Source organism: Mastomys coucha, unplaced genomic scaffold (assembly GCF_008632895.1).
Source record: "Mastomys coucha isolate ucsf_1 unplaced genomic scaffold, UCSF_Mcou_1 pScaffold9, whole genome shotgun sequence".
Lineage (NCBI taxonomy): Eukaryota > Metazoa > Chordata > Mammalia > Rodentia > Muridae > Mastomys > Mastomys coucha.
This window is the reverse complement of record NW_022196915.1, coordinates 52,114,954-52,127,509: the sequence shown is the minus strand read 5'-3', so window position 1 is coordinate 52,127,509 and position 12,556 is coordinate 52,114,954.

The window sequence follows — 12,556 nt, the reverse complement described above, 5'->3', positions numbered from 1 at the left end:
AAGAAGGCTCAGCATATGCAAGCCTGGCAACTTGAGTTCAATCCCAGCACCCACAAAAAGGCATGAGGAGAAAACAGAGTCCACAAAGTTGTCCTCTGTCCTCTACGAATGCGCACTGTAGCATGTGTGGCACCATGCCACCCCTGTACACACATGTTGTGCACACTAAAATAATTATTTTTGAATTACTATTAAAAACAAACAAAAAGAATGCTCAGAGCCCAATCCTATACTGGAGGATGTCGGTTTCATTATCCCCTAGTCTTATCGTGTTTTCTCCCTTGTTTTTCTTGATCACTATTTCCCTTTTGCCTCAGAAACAAAACCTTATCTTGCTACATTTCTGCTGTTGTCATAAACCAACTCTAACCCTTTTAGGAGGGAGACTCTGCATTAATCATAGACCTGAAAATTGTCCAAAGGAAGGAAGCAAGATCGTGAAGACTCAGGAAACCGTGGGTCACGATGTGCGGCTGGAGGAGTCAGGCTCCTTTAGGCAGAGAGATGACTCAGGGGAGGAACGATAGTTATCTTCAAAAGGTTGAACATTGCCCTTGAGCAAGCTGGAGCAGCTTGCTCCAGGCTGCACCAAAAGACCAAATCTCCGGTCTAGGTGTGCAGCAAGGGACGGAAAGACCACACCAAGGGAAAAGAAGAACCATGCAAACCCAGGACCCCTGAAGGTACCTGAGGGAGTCACATGAGTGAGACCCCAGGTATGCTAGTCAAAAGCCTATCCTGATGGCAAAGCTCTAGTTCAGACCCTCTGACAAAAAGTCCTCCTTGAAGGAGTTAAAGGATAAAATCTCTGAGCTCTTCCAGCTGCACATTCTGAGACAGGGAAAGTAGTTCACCTGACTTCTGAGTGATGGCTATTAATTGCAATGTTTACTCTAGTCAGGGTGTCCTTTGTAGCCGTGACCTCCTTAATCCTCTAACAACTTCTCAGGTTGATCCTGCAGGGAAGTTTCCTGTGCCTTCCCACTGCTCCTGTCTACAGCAGAGGTTTGTCAGCTGGTTGCAGCATGGCATCCCAGAGGGAGAGCCTAGAGCACTTACTGATGTTGACTCAGAAAGAATGATGGGTGACTGAGCCAGGTGACCCATTTAGTCAATAGCCACAGCCCTTGTAACTCATTTAAATGTGTTTCGAAGGTAGCAGAAGTAAATCACCTTGCCTGAGTAGCCTAGCTTCAAGAACTTCCTCTCCTCTGAATTTGGGTCAGTGCTGTGCCCTATACCAGTGCCACAATGTGATCCCCACTCGTTACATGGCCTGACCTTTGAGTAATCACTCTGTCTATACTTTATGTTATCCAGGGAGGTTCATGGATACTTCTGAGAACTCTTAGTTAATTCTATCTTCTATAAATGAAGTTAAGCCCATATTCTAAAAACATCTTAAACTCGATAATGAACCAAGGATCATTTAAATGCTCCTGAAGGGGAACAGAGAAATAGTAGGGGCTCGAAGTTTAAGTGGGGAGGGCCATGTGACAATAAGGAAGAGGAGGGATGACTAAGGATGTTTGAGAAGGCCATATAGGAACCTACCATTGTATAAACTTCCTAAGGTATGTGTGTATGAAGCTACATGGGTTACCTACATGAGAGATAATGCTCCTCCCAAAAGCCATAGGTTGCCAAGCACAAAGCCCGGAGCCCCACTGACAGGTGTAGGTTGTCTGAGAGATCCTCAAAACATTGGAGGTTATTGCATTTGCATCTTGGTTTATCACTAGAACATGATGCTAAGACCCTACTGCTGAAGAACTTCATACTTTGATTACTGGACTTACAGAAATTAAGTATCGTGCATACCGGTTAGCCTTTATGGTACTAGATGATACTATAATGGGCTACTAGAGGAGAAAGGTCATCAATGGTTTTGCCCAGCATTGAATCCTTTGATCTATATTACAGACTGCCCTGGGAAGATATGCCAATGGATGCAAAAGTGGTATGAATGTTATGGGAATAACCAAGTAATTTATGATTGGATTTAAGACTCCCCTCCACAGGAAGAAACTCATTCCTAGTATTGTAAATTTGGCCAAGAATTTATCCCTGGGAAGCCATGGGCCTTAAGGGTGAACCCACTATTATAATTTGGCTAAATGGATATTTTATCATGAGCTTTAAGCTTTCCTTTATGAAGTCTTTTGTCACCAGAGGTTTTATTTTGTCCTTGATATCCCCTGAGAGGCAATTCTTGATTCCCATTGTTAACATGTACAAATGGTTCTACAGAATTCACCCAGGGATCCACTCTTGGGATGCTAATGGGTCATCATGCTTAGGTTCAAGAGGCTTGTGTGGTCACAACTTCTGCAGCAAACTGGTGCCATTGACTGTAGGGCAGTGGACTGTGCCACCAGACAGAAGAATTAGTAAGGTAGTAAGCAAGTTCAGAACCCTGGTAAATCTCATAATTGAGAATGGCAGGAGTTGGAACTAGCTTCTGACCAGGTTCCTGTCCCAGCATACGTGACCATGGCACCCCACTAAGAGGGCCATGACAACAGGTCACATAGCATAGAACTTAGAGTTCTCCATGCTAATAAGGTATCTAGATAGGCCTGGAGTGTTCAGCCAATGAGCTTCCCATCCTGAGCATCCCTCCCTGCAAAAGGTATTGACTCTCTGGTTCACCCTTAGCAAGACATATATATATCTTCATCCGCCATGAATAAAACAGTTTCAACAAACAAGGACCATCCCCTTCATCAAGTACCACTGTGGGTGGAGGCCTTAGTCATTCCTAAGTCTCCAATAGAAGCCCCTCTTTACTCCTGGCACTCGCTTGGTGCTAAGCCAGATTCTCCCAGGCCTGGGCTCAGCTCAGGTCCACAGACTCTCTTTCCCAACTCCTAGAGGTCTCCAGCCTTGTCTGGGTACAAAGGAGGATGTGAACCACCAATTTCAACATGTGGAGGAAAAGAGGCATGGGTCCTATGAAGAATCACAATCAGAGTGTCAGAGAAAGGGATGTCAGTCACCAAGAGGAACATACATACACAGCAGGAAAAAGGAACTAATGTCCCCATGTCAGCCAAGTGAGTGATAAGGGTTTTGACAATTTGTCCCAGAACACTCAAGTTCTATGTATAAGCTGTTGAGGGAGAAGACAAAGAAAAGCAATAGATGAAGCACCGGGCTTACATATAATCACAGCATGACAAAGAAATGCATTCTGCTTATAGAAGCATGAGTATGTTTATTAGACTAGACCTTCAAGACAGTGAGTATTTTATCAGTGAGGCCACAGGGGAAGAAGGGGAAAGGAAGGAGATCTGAATCAGGATGGGGAGTTACAAACAAAGACATAGAAGCAGCAAAATTAAAACCGACTTTCTGTAGGATTAGATGCAAGAGATCAGGATGAAAAGGAGGGCTGAAGGGCACAGCGCTCGCTGCTAAAGGATTTCTTCCTTGCTTGAAGGCACAGAACATGTGGGAGGTGGTCCTTCCTCCTGAGCAGAAGGCTCCGGAAGCTCAAAGGAGGCTGGAAACACCAGAAGCACCGGAAGGATGCTCTTCTCAGCTGTTTAAGTTCACAGTGTTAGGGGTTCAGTGGGCATGGGACAGGGACGTTGGAAATGGCCCACTGTGGAGCTGTCAAAACACTACCAGGGTCTAAGGTCCAGGCTTCCTGAGAGTTGTGATGCTGACACTAATAATGAACAACTTGGCTGTGCTGCTACCGAGGGCAGTGATGCTGTCCGTGGCCCCTGCTGCAGCAGAGGGCTGTGTTGATGTCCGCGGTCTGTTCTGCCACTAGAGAGCATGCTGAGGTCTATAGCAAGTGCTGATTCCAGAGGCCATGTGGATGTCCATGGGCCCATTCGATTACTAAAAATCATATGGAAGTCTATGATCCATGCTCCCACTTACAGTAAAGGGCAAGAAAGCTACTTAGGCAGCAATGTTGATGTCAATAGACTCCTAAGAAAGAGAGTCATAAAAGGCTCCTGTGATGTCTCCAACCTCAGCCCCATCCCACCCCAACCCGCTCCCCCAAAAGTAACAGCCTAGACAGGAAGCCATCAAAGAGAAACACCTTTAAAACTGTGATAAGGGTAAAAGTGTAGCTCCCCACAACCGATGGCTCCTGGTGGGGTGCAGGTGGGGAAGGACTCGGTTCTCTTCAAGGAGCTAGGTGCTGGGAGTGTGTCTATGCTCCAGTAAGTATATGAGTAACACAAATTGGACTTGGGTTTTTCTTTCCCTTTGGGGAGAATTACAAGGGTGTATTGGGAAGTGTGGCACTTTTCACAGGGGGTACTGTGTGAAAATTCCCAAATAAGCAACAAAAAATATCATGTTGGGAAAATCAGAAGAATGTCCACCTTTGATACGGCGCTATCAAGATCCATATCGCCTTCCTTCGTCACCTCATACCTGGACTACAACAGTGTTCCTGGAGTGTAACTACCACTCAGTCTCTTCCCCACTGTCAGCCACCCACAGACTCCCTTTCTTTCCAGGAGCAAGGTCTTCATGGGCAGGTACCTGGCAGACAATAGAGAGGAACGTCATCTGGTTGGTGGGCTGCCTTGTCAACCATGTTCTGGTCTCCAGCACAGATGAGCCCGGGCTGATTGCTGGCCCTGGTGCTTCCTTGTCTTGCCTGCCCAGTTCCTCTGCAACCTTTCTGTGCCCTCCCATTCCTCAAAATGCTCCACTATGATTTGAAAGCAAGCTTGTGCTTAACTTTTGTTCTCTGACTGGTAGCACTCTTTCAGGAAGCCATGGCACCTATCAAAGAGAAGTATGACCCTAAAGGTGGGATTTAAAGGTTCTGGGCTGAGGACTGGAGAGATGACTCAATAGTTAAGAGCTTATTCTGCTGTTGTAAAAGACCCAAGTTCAGTTCAGTTCCCAGCATCTGCATCTGGCTTTCATCTGGATTGTGATGGTGCCCATGGCCCCTGCTGCAGGACAGGGCCATGTTGATGCATTAATACCTCTGCATAAGTAGCTTTCTTGTTCTTTACCATCAATGGGAGCATGGATCATGGACTTCCACATGGTTTTTGGTAACAGAGTGGATCACAGACATACACATGGCCTCTCACATCAGCATATACCACAGACCTCAGCTTGGTCTCGAGGGGCAAGACAAACCCCGGAATATCAGTTACAGGAGATATGACATCACTGGCTTCTATGAGAACCTGCAGTAATGTACACAGGGCCCCACACAGACCTACACACATACAACTGTGAATAAAAATGAATCTTGAAGGTTGTAGACTGTCTTCCGGTCTACCACCCCGTTAACAGTTTCACCTACCACCCACTAAGCCACTTTACCATTCCACCCTTGCCATAATGAACTGCAAGACCCTGAAACCATGAGCTGACATAAACCTTTCCTTCATTTGTTATCTACATCAAGTATTTTGTCACAGCCACACAAAAGCAACAGACTCATCTTGAAACTAGCTTCTGGGAGCAGCTTGTGGAGAGTTGCCTCAACTCCAACACACAGATGACATGCAGGACCTACATAGAAGCGCCCAGTTTGGACTCTCTAGTCTCCTTCTCCTTGCTGAAAACTCACAACCCTAGAGTTGTTCCCACTTCCCAGTGGCTCTCTTCTAGTTGGTATGATTATGGCTCTGTAAATCACTCCTCCTGCCGATGGTAAAGTCGGAACTCTGCCTATTGCAAGGGTTTCCACCTCCGAAGTCCTTGGCCCCGTCCTCCTAGTCATCCTCCAAGGAGCTAGCAGAATGATCTAAGAAGCCAGCCTGACTTCCCAAGGGTGTCAGAGTAATCCTGGTATCTTTGATATCAACAGACTGACAGAAACAGAGAAAGCCAAGATTTCACCAGCAATGCAGAACAAGATAAATCCTTCTGATAAGAAAAGCCTGAAACTCCTCAATGTCAGCACCTGTTAATGACTTTGGGAACAGGAGATAAGAGGAATCAAAGCTACAGATAACCCCTTAGTTTAATTATTTTTTAAAAGACTTTGCATGTCAAATCTGCCACTCCAAACTCAAGACACAAAGCAAGCCAGCAAAGGGTTTTCAAGAATAAAATAAAATCCAAAGAATGGGGAAGACACAATAGACTCTTGGCAAATGCTAAGACTGGCCCCAGGCAGTTACTAGTCACAATTCTGTACACACTCTCTCCCATTAGTGGTAAGGTTCAACTCACATCCCATAACTCCCTAGACGGCCTCTGTTCTTTAGCCACTTAACAGTCACAATAAATTTTTCTGCGTTTCCATTTAAAACATTATCCCCTAGGGGGTATTCTAGTTTACTTTGAGCACACTATGACAAATACTCCCAGCCAAGAGCTGAAAAGGCAGACAGAAGAGTCTGCCCGGCCTGAGGAACTCAATACAGGACAATGGGGTGGAGCGGGGAGCCAGGTAGCTCTAGCTCTAACTCAGCCCCCTCACACTTTGATATGAGCAGAGTTCCGAGGCCCAGGTTCTCACACCCAATCACTAGGGGTGAATCTAAAACAGTGTGTGTCCCTTTAATCTCCACCACCCCTATCAAGGAAGTGTGGAAAGGCGTCCTCTGCAGGCAGTATAGCTGGAGCTGGCGGACAGTTCTCAGCTGCTTTGTGTTCTGTCTGAACAAGTCCCTGACATTGAGGACACACCTTTCCCACACACTCCACAGCCAAGGGCAATGTTGTAGGGGTAGAGGGTGAATCCGTTTCTTCCCACGAAGGGCTACAAACCTCTCTCTGCCCCATCTCCAGAGAGTGTGGCTTCCTGTCTCTTTGACCCATGATGCAATCCATCACGGAAGTAGAATGGGATGCCTAGGACCATAGGACATCTTCTCATTTTCCTTTTGCAGGCTCTGTCACCTCTTGAAATAATGTTTCTATAAGCTTCCTTCCTACAAAAGTCCTCCCTGAATTTGGAAAACAAAGGTGTGTCCTCTTACTCCCCTGCTCTTACCCGTTTAGACACTAGGATCGCATTTCATGCTTTAGCGTTGGCTTCAGCTTTGCAGCCCAAGGCATCTTCTCCCCCCCAAACCCCCATGGCAAACCAGCATGGTACCCTAAACCATCAAGCCCTGTTCAGTCGCTGCTAATGTCCAGTGACGTAATTTAACCAAGTTGCCTATCTAGGCTTTAATCAGCCTTGAAGATATAATGTGAGTTTTAATTTGTGTTACTGAGTGCAGGACCCACTGAAGTGCTTGTCACAGCTGATTCCTGTTGCACATTCTGAATTAACTTTTCACCTGTGGGAATAAATGTCACAACGGTAGTTGAAAGTTGCAGGAAAATGTTCTCGCACATCAATGTACCATGCCACCCCTGCTTAAAACCCTTTGGAGCACCTGCAGAGTAGAATTTGTGGCAGATGGATTGACATGTGACCTTCAGTAGACCCCTGACCTGTCCCTACCTCCCTGCAAAACATCAACTTTGAGGACTCTGAGTCATCTGCTGACACCCATCCAAGCATGCCACGGTGTCTCTCCTGACGGCACCCGTTTGCCAGCCCCATTCTCCACAGCTGTGTGCTCTGTCTGTCCACTCGAGCTAACAAGTCCCCTAGTGTGTCTCTTTGAATTCTACCTCTTCATAAAGACTGGTATTTAGGACTTTTTGTGGGAGATCTTCCAAAGAAAAACAGCGTCTGCACACATTTTATTGAATCAAATTTATTTCACCTTGCAGTGACCCTAACATTCTGTTGGAACCCATTTCATCCAAGGACAATATATCTAAGAAATAGTATGGTCACACTGATTCCTCTTCTCCTATGGCTCAAAACATCTTACCAACTTGTTATCCTGGAGATTATCTTCCTTCACTGTTACAGCTGTGCCAGATGCGATAGAAGTGACTTCTTAATGGAAGAGTAAGGCATTGCCTGGATTATGATACAGAAAGAGAGAGCCCTTACTGTATGTGCATGTGTGTTCATGTACATCCAGGTGTAGATCTGTGTACAAGTGTGAAGGCCAGAAAACAACCTCAAGTATCTTTCCTCAGGTGCCATTTACCTGATTTTCTCCATGGCCTGAATTCACCCATTAGGCTAAGTACACTGGCCAGTGAGCACCAAGGCTCTGCCCATCTCTACCCCTCCAGTGCTGGGATCAAATTCACGCTTGCCTTGTAAAAAAATTTCAGCAGCTTTGCTATCTCCCCAGCCTCCCCCTCCTGCTCTCCTATTGCTAGAAGAATGACGTCATCTTTCACGGAGCTATGAAAGAAGGCAGGAGATAGTATCTTTGCGGTCTACTTTTAGCCTTCATGGAACACAATTAACAATTCAGAAATTTTCATTTTCTACTTTTAAAGGCAAAGAAAAGAAAATGGATGGAGAAAGGCTTTTCAAATTATTAGATGAGCCAGAAGATAAGAGAGACTGCACTCTCGGTGCTAATAATGGGGGTAAGATGTACTTTATAAGTGAAATCCAAGACTAAGAGTCCTCAGGTGGCTCTACCCTGAGCGAATTTTCTCAAACAAAAGAATTAGCGCATGAATAATGCATATTTGTGGAGAAAGCAGGACTATAGGATGTTTTACCCTGCTAGGCCACAGGAAGGACCACACTATGGGACTATAGGATGCTTTACCCTGCTAGACCACAGGAAGGACCACACTATGGGACTATAGGATGCTTTACCCTGTTAGACCACAGGAAGGGCCACACTATGGGACTATAGGATGCTTTACCCTGCTAGGCCACAGGAAGGACCACACTATGGGACTATAGGATGTTTCACCCTGCTAGACAACAGGAAGGACCACATTATGCTGTAATTTGGAGCAAGGACATGGACCGTTTTATTTCATCTTGCTGAAAGTCCATGTGACCACGCCATTTCATTTTGGATGCTTCCTCCCCCCCTCCCCGCACGTGGAAGTCCACGTGATTCGAAGAGGCCTAGACACTTGATTTTCTACCAAAGTTTCTAATGCAGTCGAGATGTAATATTAAAAATAAGTAAATGATCCAGTGCACTCCGATGATAGAATGGCGGAGCTCTGGGGTTTGAAGTCTTGATAAAGTGCTGTCTACCTTCTGGAATTTTCTGTTGCTGTTCCAGCCCACCTAGAACTTTTACTCTCTCAAGAACCTCCACCAAAACAAAGCCTTGAGATGAGCTACATTCTCTCTCCCCCTCCTGCTCCATCCCTCTCTCTCTCTCCCTCCCTCTCCCTTTGCCCTCTCCCTTACATGCATGAGAACTCTCTCTCCCTTGTGTTCTCACACACACACACTCCCCCTGTGTGTGTGTATGTGTATGTGTGTGTGTTGCACATGCAGAGACTACAGGAGAATACTTGGTTTCCTTTTCTATTATTTTCTACTGTATACTCTTGAGGCAGAGTCTCAGAATGCCTGCTCCTGGCTTGACTCTATCCCACTCTCGCACTAGTGTTGAAGGCCTGTGTGGAACCATGCCCATGACATGGGTCCTGAAGATCTGAACCCAAGTCCTCATGTTGTCTCGTAAGTGCTCTTACCCAGTGAGCCATCTTCCCAGACCTTATCATCTTGGTTCCTATCTAAGCTAGGTCAAAAGACTCTCTAGGGCGAGGGTATTTACTCAACAAACTTTTAAGTACTGTGGCTAAGACCGGGACCATCTGTGGAGACACAATGGTGGGGAAATTAAACACCATCTCCACCCTTGAACTTTTTAAAAATAAAAACAAACTAACAAACAAAAACTAAAACACCTCAGCCCTTCAGCGTGACAGACATATTCCTGCACTCTGACATCCCCAGGGAAATTTTCTTCAGCTCCCTCAACTTTGTTCTCATCTCTGACCAGTGGAGATCCTGCTTGATTTTTTTGAAGGATGTGTTTGCAGATTCCACCATAGCAACACACTACAGACTCAGGAAGTAAAACAACAGACCTTCATCCTCAGGCTTCCAGAGTCTGGAAAGCCAAGGGCAGAGAGTCTCTCCTGGGCATGTGGATACTCCTGGTGTGTCTTTGTGGCCATTTCTCAGTGTGTGTCACTTCACCTTTGTATATACATGCTGGTTGCATTGCATTCATGAGGGCACACCTACATGACTTCTTTTATCCCTCATTGCCTTTCAAAATGGACTATCTCCGATGACAGCCATACGGGGGCTAAGACTCCAGTGTGTGTGAATTGGCACACAGAGAACAAGGACTAAACTCAGTGCACAGTGGAGAGCTACAAAGGTTAGAGCATGTGTGTGCCTCACATGATGTACTTAGTCTAGTCCACAGGCTCAGTTTGGAAGTATCAAATCATCACTTTACTGAGGTCTAGGTCAGCATTTTTACAAATGAACAAATGGAGAGAGCAGAACAGATCTGACCGCCAAGCTCGTGAAACCTCCCATCCTCAAGGCTAACCACAGCTCCATTAAGTCTTCTCCTCTTACCCCTCACTCACAAACAAGAGCAGAAAGTCCCAGAACAACGGGAATCTTGTCTTTCATTCCTTGTCTAGATTAGCAAACCTATCATTATTTTGGCACACAGTCAGTGCTTGGTAATTGTATCCTTGAATTCCTCACATAGTGGTGAACACATAGTAGGTACTTAGGTGTTTCCAGTGTTAGTCTCTTCTATCAGGAAAACAAATTATTTTCACATCCAAGCTTGCAAGAAGTAGGAGAGAAACTGCCAGGTTGGGGTCTATGAAGTTAGATCCAAGTAAGAACTCAGCTACTTGTCTCCTGTGGCTGAGTAGGTTACCCTGTCTGAAACCCCAGTCTAAATGCTTGTCGTAAAGTAATAGCACCTGTTTAGCACAGTCATTTTGAAGCCTCCATCTGTGAAATCCTCTGTTCTGTCATCAAGTAGGAGATCTGTTTTGGCCAAATGTGTAGGGTTTATCCAAATATGCTCAGGAGGCAAAAGGCCAAAGTAAATAGTACTATGCTGTGTTTCGACTGGGTTCAAATGAACAACAGATAAAAAATTGAAATGGAAAGATGAGCTGCTCTAAAGGAGTAACATGGAAAAGGTTTGGACTAAACAGTTGGTCCTTGTCTTGTTGTCCTGGGTTCCAAACCAACCCTCCAGGTTTCCCTAGCATCTATGGAGCACACAGATACACACACACACACACACACACACACACACACACAGAAACACTCACAGGCACGAACATTTATTCTGTGAAGCTATTTTCCTGACCCATCAATCACTGCATCCTTTGGAATAATAGAGGTGGGGGAGGAATAGACCCATGTTGAACCATTGAGGATCTCTCTCTGATCTGCAGCACTAAAGGTCATGGTAATTCTAGGGTTTCTTGTGCCAAAAAACCCACAATATTCCATCTAAACCTGATGGGTGATTGTCAAATTTGGGGCACTTTGACCATCAAAAAAATCCTATTACACTAAGTGTGTCTAACCCACTGAGCATCTGGGGTGGGATTCACCACTAGAAATCGCCCCACCCCAGGGAGGGCCTCCTGCACCTTTCCAACTGAACTACATCCCTAGACCATTGTTGTAAGATCTATAAATCTACAGTGGGTCCAGAAAGGTCTGGAGAGCATAGCTTGCCTATTGTGCACATAGTCTTGGGCATTGTATCGAATTAAAACAAAGAAAGAAAGAAAGAAACAAACAAACAAATGTACTTGCAAAGAGAGAAGAAAGAAATGAAAGACCAGAAGGGAAACCATTAAGGAGCAGGGAAGGCCTCAGAGAAACCCTCACTCTCTCAAAAAAACCTCTGATTCAAGTAAAGACACCCCCTTTTAATGCTGGATAAAATGTTAGCTAATGGGAGATGGTTCTGGCATTAAGGCCACATACTGTTCTTGAAAGGATTCAGTTCAGTTCCCAGCACCCAGGTCAGGTGGCTCACAACTGCCTGAATCCTCCTTCTGAAAAAGGAGCACTTTGTAAGTTATACAGAAACAAAAGACACACAGAATCTCCAAGTTATCCCTTATGGGTTTCCCGATGATTACAAAGACAGCAAGTTCTATCACACTGATCCATCAGCTGCTGCCTCTGCTAAGGAACCCTAGCATCAGTCGTTTACTGTACAATGATGCAAGAAATATACAGTGGCATAATTGCTTTGCAAAGAAGAGGTTTAATAGGAATCCAATCAAAGTTAAGAATCACCAGCAAAATCCATCGTGATGAGCGTTCAATAATACAACTGAGCAGAAAATTTCAAAAGGTGTCTGTCAAGCACAAAGCAAGGCATGAGGACTGTTCTAGATTTTGATGATTTTAAAAGTGGGCCCAAAATACAATATATAACAACTGGATCCTGGATATTTTTAAGTCATAAAAGAAATATGGCCCAGCAGTGGTGGCGCATGCCTTTAATCCCAGCACTTGGGAGACAGAGGCAGGCAGATTTCTGAGTTCAAGGCCAGCCTGGTCTACAGAGTGAGTTCTAGGATAGCCAAGGCTACACAGAGAAACCCTGTCTCAAAAAAACAAAAAACAAACAAACAAAAAAAAAGTTTGGGCTGGAGAGATGGCTCAGTGGTTAAGAGCATGGACTGTGAGGTGCTCTGACACACCCAGGATTAGAGGTGAGCAGGAACCAACATCTGTCCCAACACTGGGAGTAAC